Below are 12,030 nucleotides of genomic sequence, written 5' to 3' on the forward strand. Positions count from 1 at the left end.
CTCTGGAGAGCTAACTACGCTAAACATTAAACATAAAACCCAAAGCGTAGTAAATTTGAATTATTATGACCTTAAAGCTCAACGCAAGCTTCCATCGTGACGTTGGTATTATTTTTTCTTTTTCATACAATGCACATGCATGCATGTGCAAGCATACGTTATCCGAGATAAAAGGTGAGAGAGCATTTCACGATCGTACTTAAGATATGCCACACGAAATGCGCGCGCGAGAAAAAGCACTTTAAGTGTAGTTTCTGGTTTTGCACTGCAGAGGCAATAAATAAGCAGATTTGCGCTTAATGTGTGCATCACCAATAGCCGAAAGGCGAGAAATATTTCTTGTGCTTTTCACACCGCTGGTTGCGGCTTGGTGGAGGGTTGGTCTGCCTGAGGGGGATGCAAACGGAATGAATGAACGAATGTAATCCGTTCTCGAATGAGTTATTTCTAATTTATGCGATGCGATAAATCCCGCGCGTCCTTCGGCGATATTTTCCGCTCGGGCAAACTCCCCGAATGTGCAGCGGGTGTAATCTTGATTTCAAACGTCAATAAAACCCAAAACACCAATGCGTATCATGTTTGTAACGACACCCACATCTATCTACGTACGTTTAACTAGTACTTATTTTTTCTCGTTTAAAACAAAAACAAACTTTTTACAAACAAAAAAGAAAATTTTAGTTGTTTAACAACGTGTTTCGTGCATTTCGTAGTTTGCTCGTGCGTGTCGGGTGAAGGAAAAGCTCGATTTGCATGCGATTTGAATAACATGCGACACGATTGTTTGCCACTCTTGACGTCGCCCCCATGACGACGCACATGGCTCGCAGAAATGGATATGGATATTCATGTCGTACGGAAAATATGCGCCGACGTCAACGCGCTGCAATAATAACACACACACGGGATTGTGAAAATGAAAACAAGAACCGGAATAATCACGCATTGTCCGAACGCCCGACACCCCAAAGCGCGTCGATACGATAAATAAACGAATGACGCACAATTACCCCAAAAACATGCGGCGCGTATTATCAAATCTGCTTGCTGTTTGCTGAAGAAGGTTTGAGCGCGTAAAATGTTTGAAATGTTGTCAAATTTTATCTCTGCCGATAGCAGATCGTATTTTTTTACTACTGTGCAACATTAAAAAGAGTTTATTTTCAAAGAGTGTTTTTTGGACGTTAATATTGTGATTTTTTTTTGTTGCCATGTCAAGTTGAGGTTAAATTTTACCGGACAAAGTTTTAATTTCGGCGAAAATTCTGTATGTGTACCGCATCTGTTCGACATGTGAAGTATGCTATTGTGTGAATGCACTCGTAACGCTGCGAAAATCCGTACGAAAATTATTTACATAACTCACATTTTTCGCCGCGCGCGCGCGTGCCAGAGGCAGCAAAAAAACCGCCGACCAGCAAACATTGTCGAAACTTTTTTTTCTCCATCGGCAATAAGCGAAGCGTGCGATTTTTGCAATTTCCATTAGGACATTATAAAAAATAGTTGGAATATTTTCGACAAAAATCAAAAAATCAATTTCTGTAGCCTAAATAGCAAATAATAGAAAAAAAAAATTACACATTTTTACATAGTTTTATTCCCGGTCGTTTGAAGGTCAAACAAGTCATGCGAACGAGAACAACGTTTATTGGCAGCCATCTTTCCCCGAACATTGCAAATCGTTTCAATTTCCTTGCCAGCCGCAAACTGAATTTTTATTTCGCCTGGGAATTTGCACAACTGATTCACATTTAAATTGAAATTGAAAAATAAAATCAATTGTAAACTCCATACAACTAAATTAACTCGCCCACATTCCAACATGCGAAATTACCCTCCACATAATATAAACACACACGCGCATTAAATTCGGCGACATTACATTATTAACCTCACTTTTCGGCATAATGTGCTAAACTAGTACATTGTTAGTACGCGAGAGTTGATGGGTTGCGTAATTAATGTTGAGGTGCGATTAACGGTGTCCCGTCGTTATTAATTTCGCCTCGACAAGGATTGCATCTACCTTATCGTTATTAACGACGCGGTGCGAGCGCGCACAAAGTGCGAATTAATTGTCAATTCGTAGGGTCTTATCCGGGCTCAACTATCAGCACTGCGTCGAGGTGCGCGCCAATGTTTGATGGTTTAACACACGCTAGCTCTAAACCGCAATCTAATACCTACTCTAGGTGAGAGGTTAGGTGCGTGCGCTCGCAGAGCAAAGGTTATGTGTACGAGTGGTTGCATATACTAGCGCTATTTATACGCTTCATGAATTGTGGGATATTTTTAAAGCGATTTATTGGATGTATGGATGTGTCCTTGATGACCACTTTGTGACGGTCGATTGATTTGTCCCCTCATGGGGAATAAAGGGGTGGCAAAAGCTGTTGCACAGCGATAAGGTACTCGCCAATACATTTTCTTTATCAGTCTAAACGTTGCACGTTAATTTTCAACTATACCCAAAACTTTAAGTTACGTATTTATTATAGAAAAAAATAAGCTCAATATTTTTCTATTCCATAAAGTGCCTAACACTTTGTTGTTAGTGAAAAAACGCTACATAGTGGTAGCCACCCCTTACATAAATTCCACGACCCAGTTTTCCACATTGATGAGCAAACGCGCGCGCTCGAGTGGACAGAGACGCTAGCGCGCTTAACGTCCACCGAAGCAAATGTGCTCGCATGGGCGCTGCATTTTGCTGATAGACAGTAAACATACGCTGCCGCCACCGCCGGCGGCTAACCCTTGGCGCGCTCGAGGGTCGTCATCGAAAATACCTAGCGAGTGTGTGTATCGCCTCGGTTATTACATTACGAAAATGCGATTTATGCTCGGAGGAAAATCGCCTGCGAGATGTGATAAAAATTGCGGATGAGCGCGAACCAGCCGGCGGCAATTTTCCTCGCCGCGTGCGGCAATTTATTATATGCGCGGCTACCATACAGCGTAAACACACGTGTGAATAACACTTTGTATTAATATTGAATATAGAAGTTGCAAAAACGACAATCATTAAAGTGAATTGGTCAATAATATACCAAAATAGTATATTAAGTAACAAGTGGATAAACGAGGGCATTACACACGAGATTGATTGAGACCGAACGAAGCGAGCGGTCGATCGAGTGTTTAACAACGTTTAGCCACGAGGTGCCAACGCTACTTTTTTCTACTTCCACAATAGATCCACGTTGCGGTTTTTGTATTTCAACTTTCGTATTTCAAATCATCGAAATTTGCTCGCACACTTATACAAACTGTAAGGTTATAAATGCCATGCCGCGTGCATGCCCATATGATGCTTCGGTTCATATCGTGCCCCTCCGATACGAGCAGCAGCAGCGCCTGCTTTGACGTGTTTGACTGACGTTGCATGGCATTTCATACCGCCTTGTGCTGTTTCGCAGGCAAATGCGCAGGCGCTTGCTCCGTCCCGTGCATAATGCAAGTGCATAATGAATATTATGTACGGCTTGGCCGTCCGTTTATAAAGTACTACTTTTCGTGTCTAAAAACCGTGGAAAAACTAGCGCTTTATAGGTGGAAGTAAAAAATAAAATTCCTAATCAATATATATTGTTTATATTTCATTCTGAGGTTTGTTCAAGTGGTTGTCGGTTGTCTTGTACGGCAATCGCCATACGCGCCCCCATTGTACGTTTGTCTCGCAGATAGGTTCATTATTGGCGACGACAGGCGCACGGACGCTGTGGGCGCGTAATGGAAAATACGAAATATCGCCGAGATATTTGAATGGAATGCCGCCAAAGATGAGTCACGTCGGCGGGCATATTAAGAGACCGCGCCGCATATTCTATTACCGCCTTCGCGCGCGCATCGGATACTCGAGCGATCCTCCTCGAATCCTTGTGTGCGCGTGTGCTTGTTCCACTTTCAGCCCAAACAATTCAATTCGCTTTGTATGCCCATTGCGCGTTTACCGAAATGCCAACGAAACGTATTATGAATATATATATATATTTATCGTCAACCAGCCAGCAATGAAAAGCATTCAAGAATATTTGCATTCAATTATTGAATCTACTTCAAGTTGGAAGAGAGACAAAAGTCATCACAAGAGTCATCATCACCCATCATCAATCATTGTCTAATTTAAAATTTTGGGGTGAGAAAATAGAGTATATCATGAGTTTAGTGCAATAAAAATATCTACCAGAAAGAAGCTGATTTGAAGAAACCTCCTAGAATTCTATATCATAAATAATGCAACATCCCAACACGTGATAATCCATTAGAGAAAATGAACCATTTCACGATTCCAAGCGAAATCCTCCGAAAGTCAATTTTCGATTCGATGCTAATGTCCAACACGGCGTGTGCGGCCTTTTCCGTTTTTCCACCGCTTCCTACTTTCTCCCCCCACCAACGCCCACTTCCTCTGCTTGTGGTGTTAAAATGAAGAGATGGTCGAACCGAAGAATATATACATAAACATGAAAGCCTTCTGCTCCTCGAACGTGGGTGTGCGAGGGTGGTGTGGTCGAGACGAAGGAAATCGTTATCTGCCCCGTTTTCATTCGCACACCGCAAGCAGAAGCCAGCGAACGAAATTCTTGGCCGCATTTTTTCCCTTTAATTCACACGACCGACAATGGCGTGCTTTGCGGAGGACGCGCTTCCTGCCCCGCCGGAATGCGAGACGGGCTGGCATGCGGTATGCGGACAATTGAATTCTGCATCGAGATTATTGCCGCGTTCATTTGGGAGAGCCTTAGCGGAGATATTAAGGAGCAGCACGCATGCGGCTGCGTCGTTATCATGCCAATGTGAACACGAAACAATATAAAAAGAAATATCGTACCTTCAGATCAGACTTATGACAGAAACTCACCTGAAACAAGTAAATTCAATGTTAGTTTACAGTGAGGCATTAAGTTAAAGAGTCGCAAGGGACAAGATTCACACAAAATTGAAATAATAGCAGAGTAATAAATAATATACAATCGGGGAGTACATTGTGACTGCATTAGAAGCACAAAGATTTGTTGCAAAGATTTATAACACTACAATTTACCACATGTTTCTAGAGAATAAAACTCTTTTTATTCTTTTTATTATTTTACTTTAAAGAAATAAGAAATATTTATATTGCACTATAACGCCATCTGGATTCAAAAAATATAACCATAACTATGATTGAATGTCCATACCAACTTACATCCCTATTTTTTCACCTTTCAAGTTAAATTTTTACGACAAAAAGTAGTCTATATTATTTTCCTAGGTCCAAGTTATCTCTATACCATGATCAACATTGGTTCAGTGGTTTTGTCGTGAAAGCGTCACGAATTCCCATTTACAATTCAAGTTGGGATATCCACGGCCACATTGTATACATTTCATTTCAACGCTGATGCCATTTAAGTCTTCGCTAAAGCGCGGCTCCTCCGTGGCGTTATTGCGCTGGGAGTTAATGCATCCAAATGAATTACGAGCGCCCTCAAATCGCGTTGCAATTCCACTTCGGTGCATCTTAATAATAATAATCGCACATAATGCCATGCCGCGCGCGCCGGTCCGCCCACAATACGAAAATTGAATCCGTGCTTCAAATCCACCACCGCCGCCCAAGACCGGACGTTGAAGTTTTCGCTCAGTACTCGTCGCTTATTGGCAAAATCGGCGAATCGTGCGAGTTGAGAAAACTTGTCGCAAGAATTCAAAAATGTCCATGAATAAAATCAGAAATGCAACAAGGTATAATCGTGATAATAATAAAAGTGCACGCTCGACAAATCGTGATGTTCGATATTCGAATCGTTGGCGACATCGCGATACTACACAAGAATCCCGAAGAGAAGAGCAGAGAACGTGGCGGAAATGTTAAAGAAAGAAATTGTTAGTGTAAGCGAAACTAGTCGGTGCCAACGTAACAGTTATCCCTGAGCGTGAAACTTCCCAGGTTGTTATCTAAAGTGGAATTTTCTGGATTTTCTCCGGCGAAATATATTAGCGCCGTCAGCGGGATGATAGGTGTATGGGGGGTATGGTAGGTGTATTGGCATTAGCACCGTTATCGTTTACATAATATCTATTGATATGAGCGCTGCGAGGGTCACAAGCATCAATAATCCGGCAACATCAATCTGTACTACTAGGTTAATGCTTTGCTATGTGGCGAACTAGTTTAATATGCTTGGATTATTGGGATTTACGAACATAATTCGATCGACTTGAATAACGATTATATTAAACGCCGCACAGATTTCGCAAAGATTTTCTATCGCGCACGCGATGTGACATGGTGTATTGAAAGTTTTATTGTTAACCAAATAAATTCGCGCGCCTGCGAGATGAGTCGGGCGTTTCGTGCCGCTTGTAAAAATCCCGAGTTTGCATTGATAGGACTAAATGTAAAAGTATCACGTTCCGGATCCCATTTCGTCCGGCGTCGCCGCCGATTGTACCGCGCTGCCGCGGATATAAAAAGGACATCAATCCAATAGGCGTCTCAATGCAAAACCCAATTCGAACTCGTGTATATACAAACAAGTCGGGGATGGAAGAAGCGTCAGCACCCTTAGAACGCAAGTTTCTTGATCGAACTTTTTTCCTTCTTTTAAATTTTTGTGCTTAACAAAACGAGCGGGTGACAATTCCACAAAAAAAAAACAAATAATGCTTTTACTTTTTAGGATTATGTGATGGGTTAGGGTTAGATTTCGCATGTAACGCCATCTATCGTAAATTTTTGGTGTTTAAATAAATCTATAATATGAAAATGCATCGCAAAATCTGTTGGTAAGCATTTAACTCAACAACGCCTCGACCAATTTGGACAATTCTTTTTTGAAAATGTTCGTTAAAGACCAAAGATGGTTTTTACGGCAAGAAAAATTCGAATAATGGCCGGGAAAACCCTAAAGACAGCCCTTTTCTATAAGATAAAAGTTGGTGTTGAGATTCAATCATAGTTATAATTAAATAGTTAAATCCGAAATGGCGCGCTGAAGTGCATTATTAGCAATTCTTTATATAATTAATTTCTGTAAAATAAAATTGCGAATCTTATTGATAGAATTGACACATACTATGTCTGGAACAAGAGAGTTAAAAAGAATTATATTTTTATTAAACACTACCGGGACGAAATGGCGGGCAAAAACTAGTACAATATATAATTCCTGAGAGTTAGAAATTAGAGCACTCATGGGAGTCGTTGTATTTGTTAAGACTTTAGGATATCCTGCTATCTCTAAACTGCTGCCTTATTAGGGTCGACATTTATACCCCATAACCCGTAAAATATAAATTAATCAGCGCTAAATTTATACTCACGGAATTTATGCATAAACTTGCCATGGTGTTATATGCGCATAAAAATAAATAGTTTAACCTCTAGATAACAAAGTTTAAACTCTGTGATGCATGCGCTGCTAGAACATATTGATTGAATTTATACCAAGCGTAACAAGGCGTGTGTGTCATCGCGTCCAAAGTGGATTTGTGCGCCAGCCGCCCCACGCCCGCCTATTTGTGAGTGCATCCCGCTATAAAGATGTGATTAAGAGTAGGCAGTAATCAAAGAGGCAATCAGCCCTCTATCCAACTAGTAATCTACGCGTAACGAAGTTACCGCGGCGATATAGAGTCGCGCGCTTCCTTCCCGTCTCCTATCATCACCGCCGCCGCCCCCATGCGAGCGCCGCCGCCGAGCTCCGTTCGCAATTATCAGGGACCTGTTATCCGAACACTAGTTTATTGTATTAAATTTCTCCGGCGCGATTTTATCCAATTACACTTTCGAGATGCACACTTCTCGGCACATCCATTACAGAATCGAACAATGAGTGAGTTTAGAGTTGGAGAATTGTGTTGTAAAGTTTGATTTGTTTTGTACCGTTAAAAAAATAAATAAATTTAATTTGTATTTTGCAATTTTTATTTATTTTCGATCATCCTGTGTGGTGTAGACTTGTTACTTCAGTCTGCCACTTTGCGCAGCAAGGATAATTCACTTAGCACTGCATCAAACTTATTGGCAATGCATTTTCACCTCATTTTCTTCTCCACACCATCCTTCACTTTAACTTAACTTTGTGTTGCAACTTTTCAATTTTCGTTTCTAATCTAAATTTTCAATTATTTATTATTTTATATTAAAAACTAGCTTTTGCCGGCGACTTCGTCCCGGTACTGATTAATAAAAATGTAATACGTTTTTACTCTCTTGTTCTAGACATAGTATGCGTCAATTCTAGCAATAAGATTCGCCATTTTATTTTAAAGAAATTAATTATATAAAGAATTGTTAATAATGCACTTCAGCGCGCCATCTCGGATTCAACTATTTAACTATAACTATAATTGAATCTCAATGCCAACTTTTATCCTGTAGAAAGGGACTGTCTTTAGGGTTTTCCTGTCAATTATTCAAAATTTTCTCGCCGTAAAAACCATCATTGGACTTTAAGGAACATTTAAAAAAAAGAATTGGTCTAATTGACCTAACCGTTGTTGAGTTATGCGATTACCAACAGATTTTGCAATTCATTTTTATATTATAGATAAGTAAATGAACAACAACGTCATGCTTGCTAATTGTCCATTGTTAATATTTATCACATTCAAACTTTAAACTTCTACAAGGTACAAGTTACAACCTTATATCAACTTGGAAGAAAATAAAAGTAAGATGCGAGCGATGCGCGATTTAATTGCGTTTCGCCAGCGAACTTTATGAATAATTCACTTGCGACTGCACACGCTAATGTTTTGCGCGCTTCGGAAAGGTTGCGCAAAACTTGTAAACTTGTAGCCCGCTTGAAAGTTGCCGAAAGTTACACCCGAAACGAGCGCTGCTAATTCGAAACCGGAGCGAATATAATCGCCATGTGCGTTGAGGGTGATGCTGAAGAAAGTTATCAGCGCTAATCAATTTAAAACTGTCGATTTGTTCACGGCCGAATTAGAGCATTCACGGATTCAAGAACGCAACTAATTGCGCCCTCGTCGCCAAGCTAATTAAATCCGGAAGTGTTTCATTAGCTGCGCGTAACAAGTATCGAGACGCTAAAGTATTTCTATCTTTGTTGAATTGTAGGTAGGTACAACAAAACATTCAGCGCAAACAATTTTTTCAGCCTCAAACCAACAAAGCAAACACCGCTAATACGCCATAATCACACCCTCAGCGTTGCAAAACACAGCGCCGGTAGAAGATATGCAAATAGACGCTGAAAATTACCATTAATACACGCTGATTAAAGGATATTCTCATTACCTGTTATGCCGAGCGACGCACAAATATTAAACGTAAATATTTTCGCCTTTGTGAAACGCACCTTCCACGACGACGCGAATCAACCGCCCTCGCTCTTTCATTCGAATGCAAATTCGAAACGCAGAACGCGAAACGCCTAAACGTCGGCAAACACAAGCGCCAACGAAACGGAACGACATTAAAATGAAAGCATGCCAACCGCGCCACCCGCCAGCAGCCAGAGCAACAACACGCGCACTGGTGAAACGAAGCATTTCCGAAAAATAATTTCCTTCATTAACATTAACGTCGCTGCCAGCGCGCCGATAGGAAAACAAACCGGCCGCAACGCAAACTTGACTTTACTCAACGTCGGAATGTGCGAGCCGGCCCGTAAATGCTAATGGCGCGCGAAAAATTGGGTAGCGCACAAACCTAACCTCAAAAAAGCATAAATCTAAATGCCTGACGTTTGGAGCGCGTTTCCTTGTTGGACGAAAAAACCCCGAGTTAATCATCATAACATTTTTAACACATCCGTAAACTTTAACATAAAAAAAATACAGCCGCCCGTATGTACTCACTGACCTTAGTAAATTTAATATTCACAGCAATATAATATACAGTCAGTAGTGGTAAATCTAACTTTTTGATTTTATTTATCTTGCTCACGGCAATAAAGTACACGGCTATTCCACCATTTCGTTTCGTTACGTTTCGTTTCATTTCGTTAACCTCACTTCTACTGCACGCAGCGCCGAGTACTGATATCGAATGCTGTGTAGTGTGTGTTCTGTGTGCAAAGGGGGCGGGCAGAGAGGCATTTTAAGATAAATAAAAACAAATGGCCTAGGACGAGCCGGGCTGAGATTTTCCGAGTCGGTGCCTTTTTCCATTCGATGGCCGCCGCCTCAATAAGAAAGGCAAATACAATTTGCCCGAGTGCCGCTTCCATGCGACTGCCAGCGATACAGACGACACGACGGCGAAGACTTAGGACTCGGGTGAAAATCATTTGATTTAGTAATATGACACCCCGATACATCGGAGAGAGGCTTCTGCGTAGGTATATATACATTGCGACGGCATTAAACGCGACGTTCGATTTTATTAGCCTTTCTTAAATTGTTTATCTCCACGGAGACACACACATGAAAATTGGAAACGAAAAGATTCCGAGCGTGCACGAGTTTTAGGGGAGCTAATATATCACACGTCGTGAAAATGTACAGCGAGTGGATAAACTCGATTTGCATTCGCGCCTCGGCGTCGTCTGATCGCATCATGATGGTGATAATCTACATCTATCTGGGATTTATGATGAGAGATGTAACACGTTGTGCTTCTAACCTAATATCCAAGACATAAACCGGGAACATTTCGTGCAAAAACAGCATATAGATATGTATAAAATCAGTCACTGAAAAAATCAAAAAGTAGAACATTTTATGAAGTAGAATGTTTGTTACACTTTCACGCCTAAACCAATGGACCAATTTTAATATTTTTTTATATTAAAATAGATTAGAGTATAGAAGAAAACATAGGCTACTTATAAAATCTAAAATAAAACTTTAAAGGAGTAAAAATCAGTTATATTCTCACATAAAAACCAAAAACCGATTTTTGTCAATGTAAATTTCTCAAGTGTAGATCGTTAGGAAAATGGAATGCATTGCAATTTTTTAACTTAAATTTTTGCATGTCACGTACAATCGTACACATTAGACGTCCGACACATAACCCCACATTTCAAGCTTGCGAGGTCCTCCCTCAAGTGTGTGAAATAATAGGAATGGCTGGGAACAGTGACAAAGGGAAGTAAAGCCGTACGTGTGCAGCCCGAAAGCTTTCTGGCGCATTAAAACCACCACATAAATCAGGGAATTTACATTGCCCCGACCCACACACTATAGGGTCGGCTATAACACTTTCCACAGCACATTCAAACAAATTCCGACTCATGCACTCATGACCTAACTTCAAAGTAGCCCAAAACCCATTTAAGCAAAACTCAATCTGATAAATTAAAACTAATAAATGTGTTTTACTTTTAATAGTTTTAGAATATGGTTAACACTTTTTGGTATGTGTACCCAACTATGTAATATTTGAATTGTGAGCCGGAATGTGGCAGTGGCATTTAGTTGAGTTAGGTCAGAAGAGTTGTGTCCTTGCAGGGCCTTCTTAACGCAAAGGATCAGGCACAGTTCGCCATCAAGGGGGTGCTTAACAAGACTCATGGCAATGAATAAAAAAAAACGTGCTGAATTTGTAACTTTCGTGCGTGGACCCTTCAAATGGAGGTGACGCTCGAGTTTAACTAGCGTCATTACTTTTGTAGCCTACACCCTCACTTCAACCACGCTTCAACATATGCCAATTTAAAATGTTCAAAGAACAAAAATCATCTTATACCTTAAAATGAACCTATTAGCAACACTTTCTACAAAGAATAACTTAAAATATAACAAGCATAAAAGGTCATCATCAAACAGTTAAATTGTGTTACCGTACCTAAAAGTTCGGCGACACAAAAAAAAGTAAAGAGAGAGAGAAAAAACCCACTCGCATATATTTAGCAACTCATTTCCGCTTCATTCTCGGCTCGCTGCTTTGCACAGCGCAAGCACTTTGCTTTTAATTTTTTGTTTCTTGCTTCCTTTTGTGCCGGCGCCTTTGAAATTAAATGCAAACTAAAAAAAAATTAAAATGCAAAAGCAAAATGGCCACACACCCCTTTGGCGGCGCCGATGGAGACTTTAAAATGGAGTTCGTAATTGGAATAA

General features: G+C 40.5%; 1 protein-coding gene across 3 annotated transcripts in view; it reads right to left on the reverse strand.

Moving 5' to 3' along the window:
- The window catches only part of LOC135801676 (complexin), a 72,570-nt gene that overhangs the window by 34,047 nt on the left and 26,493 nt on the right, over positions 1-12,030 (reverse strand). The gene's annotated exons all lie outside the window — the stretch shown is intronic.

This window comes from Atheta coriaria, unplaced genomic scaffold (genome assembly GCF_025399875.1).
Source record: "Atheta coriaria isolate IRGN ID8LTWV9N9 unplaced genomic scaffold, Caltech_Dcor_3.1 hic_scaffold_12_pilon, whole genome shotgun sequence".
NCBI classification, from domain to species: domain Eukaryota; kingdom Metazoa; phylum Arthropoda; class Insecta; order Coleoptera; family Staphylinidae; genus Dalotia; species Dalotia coriaria.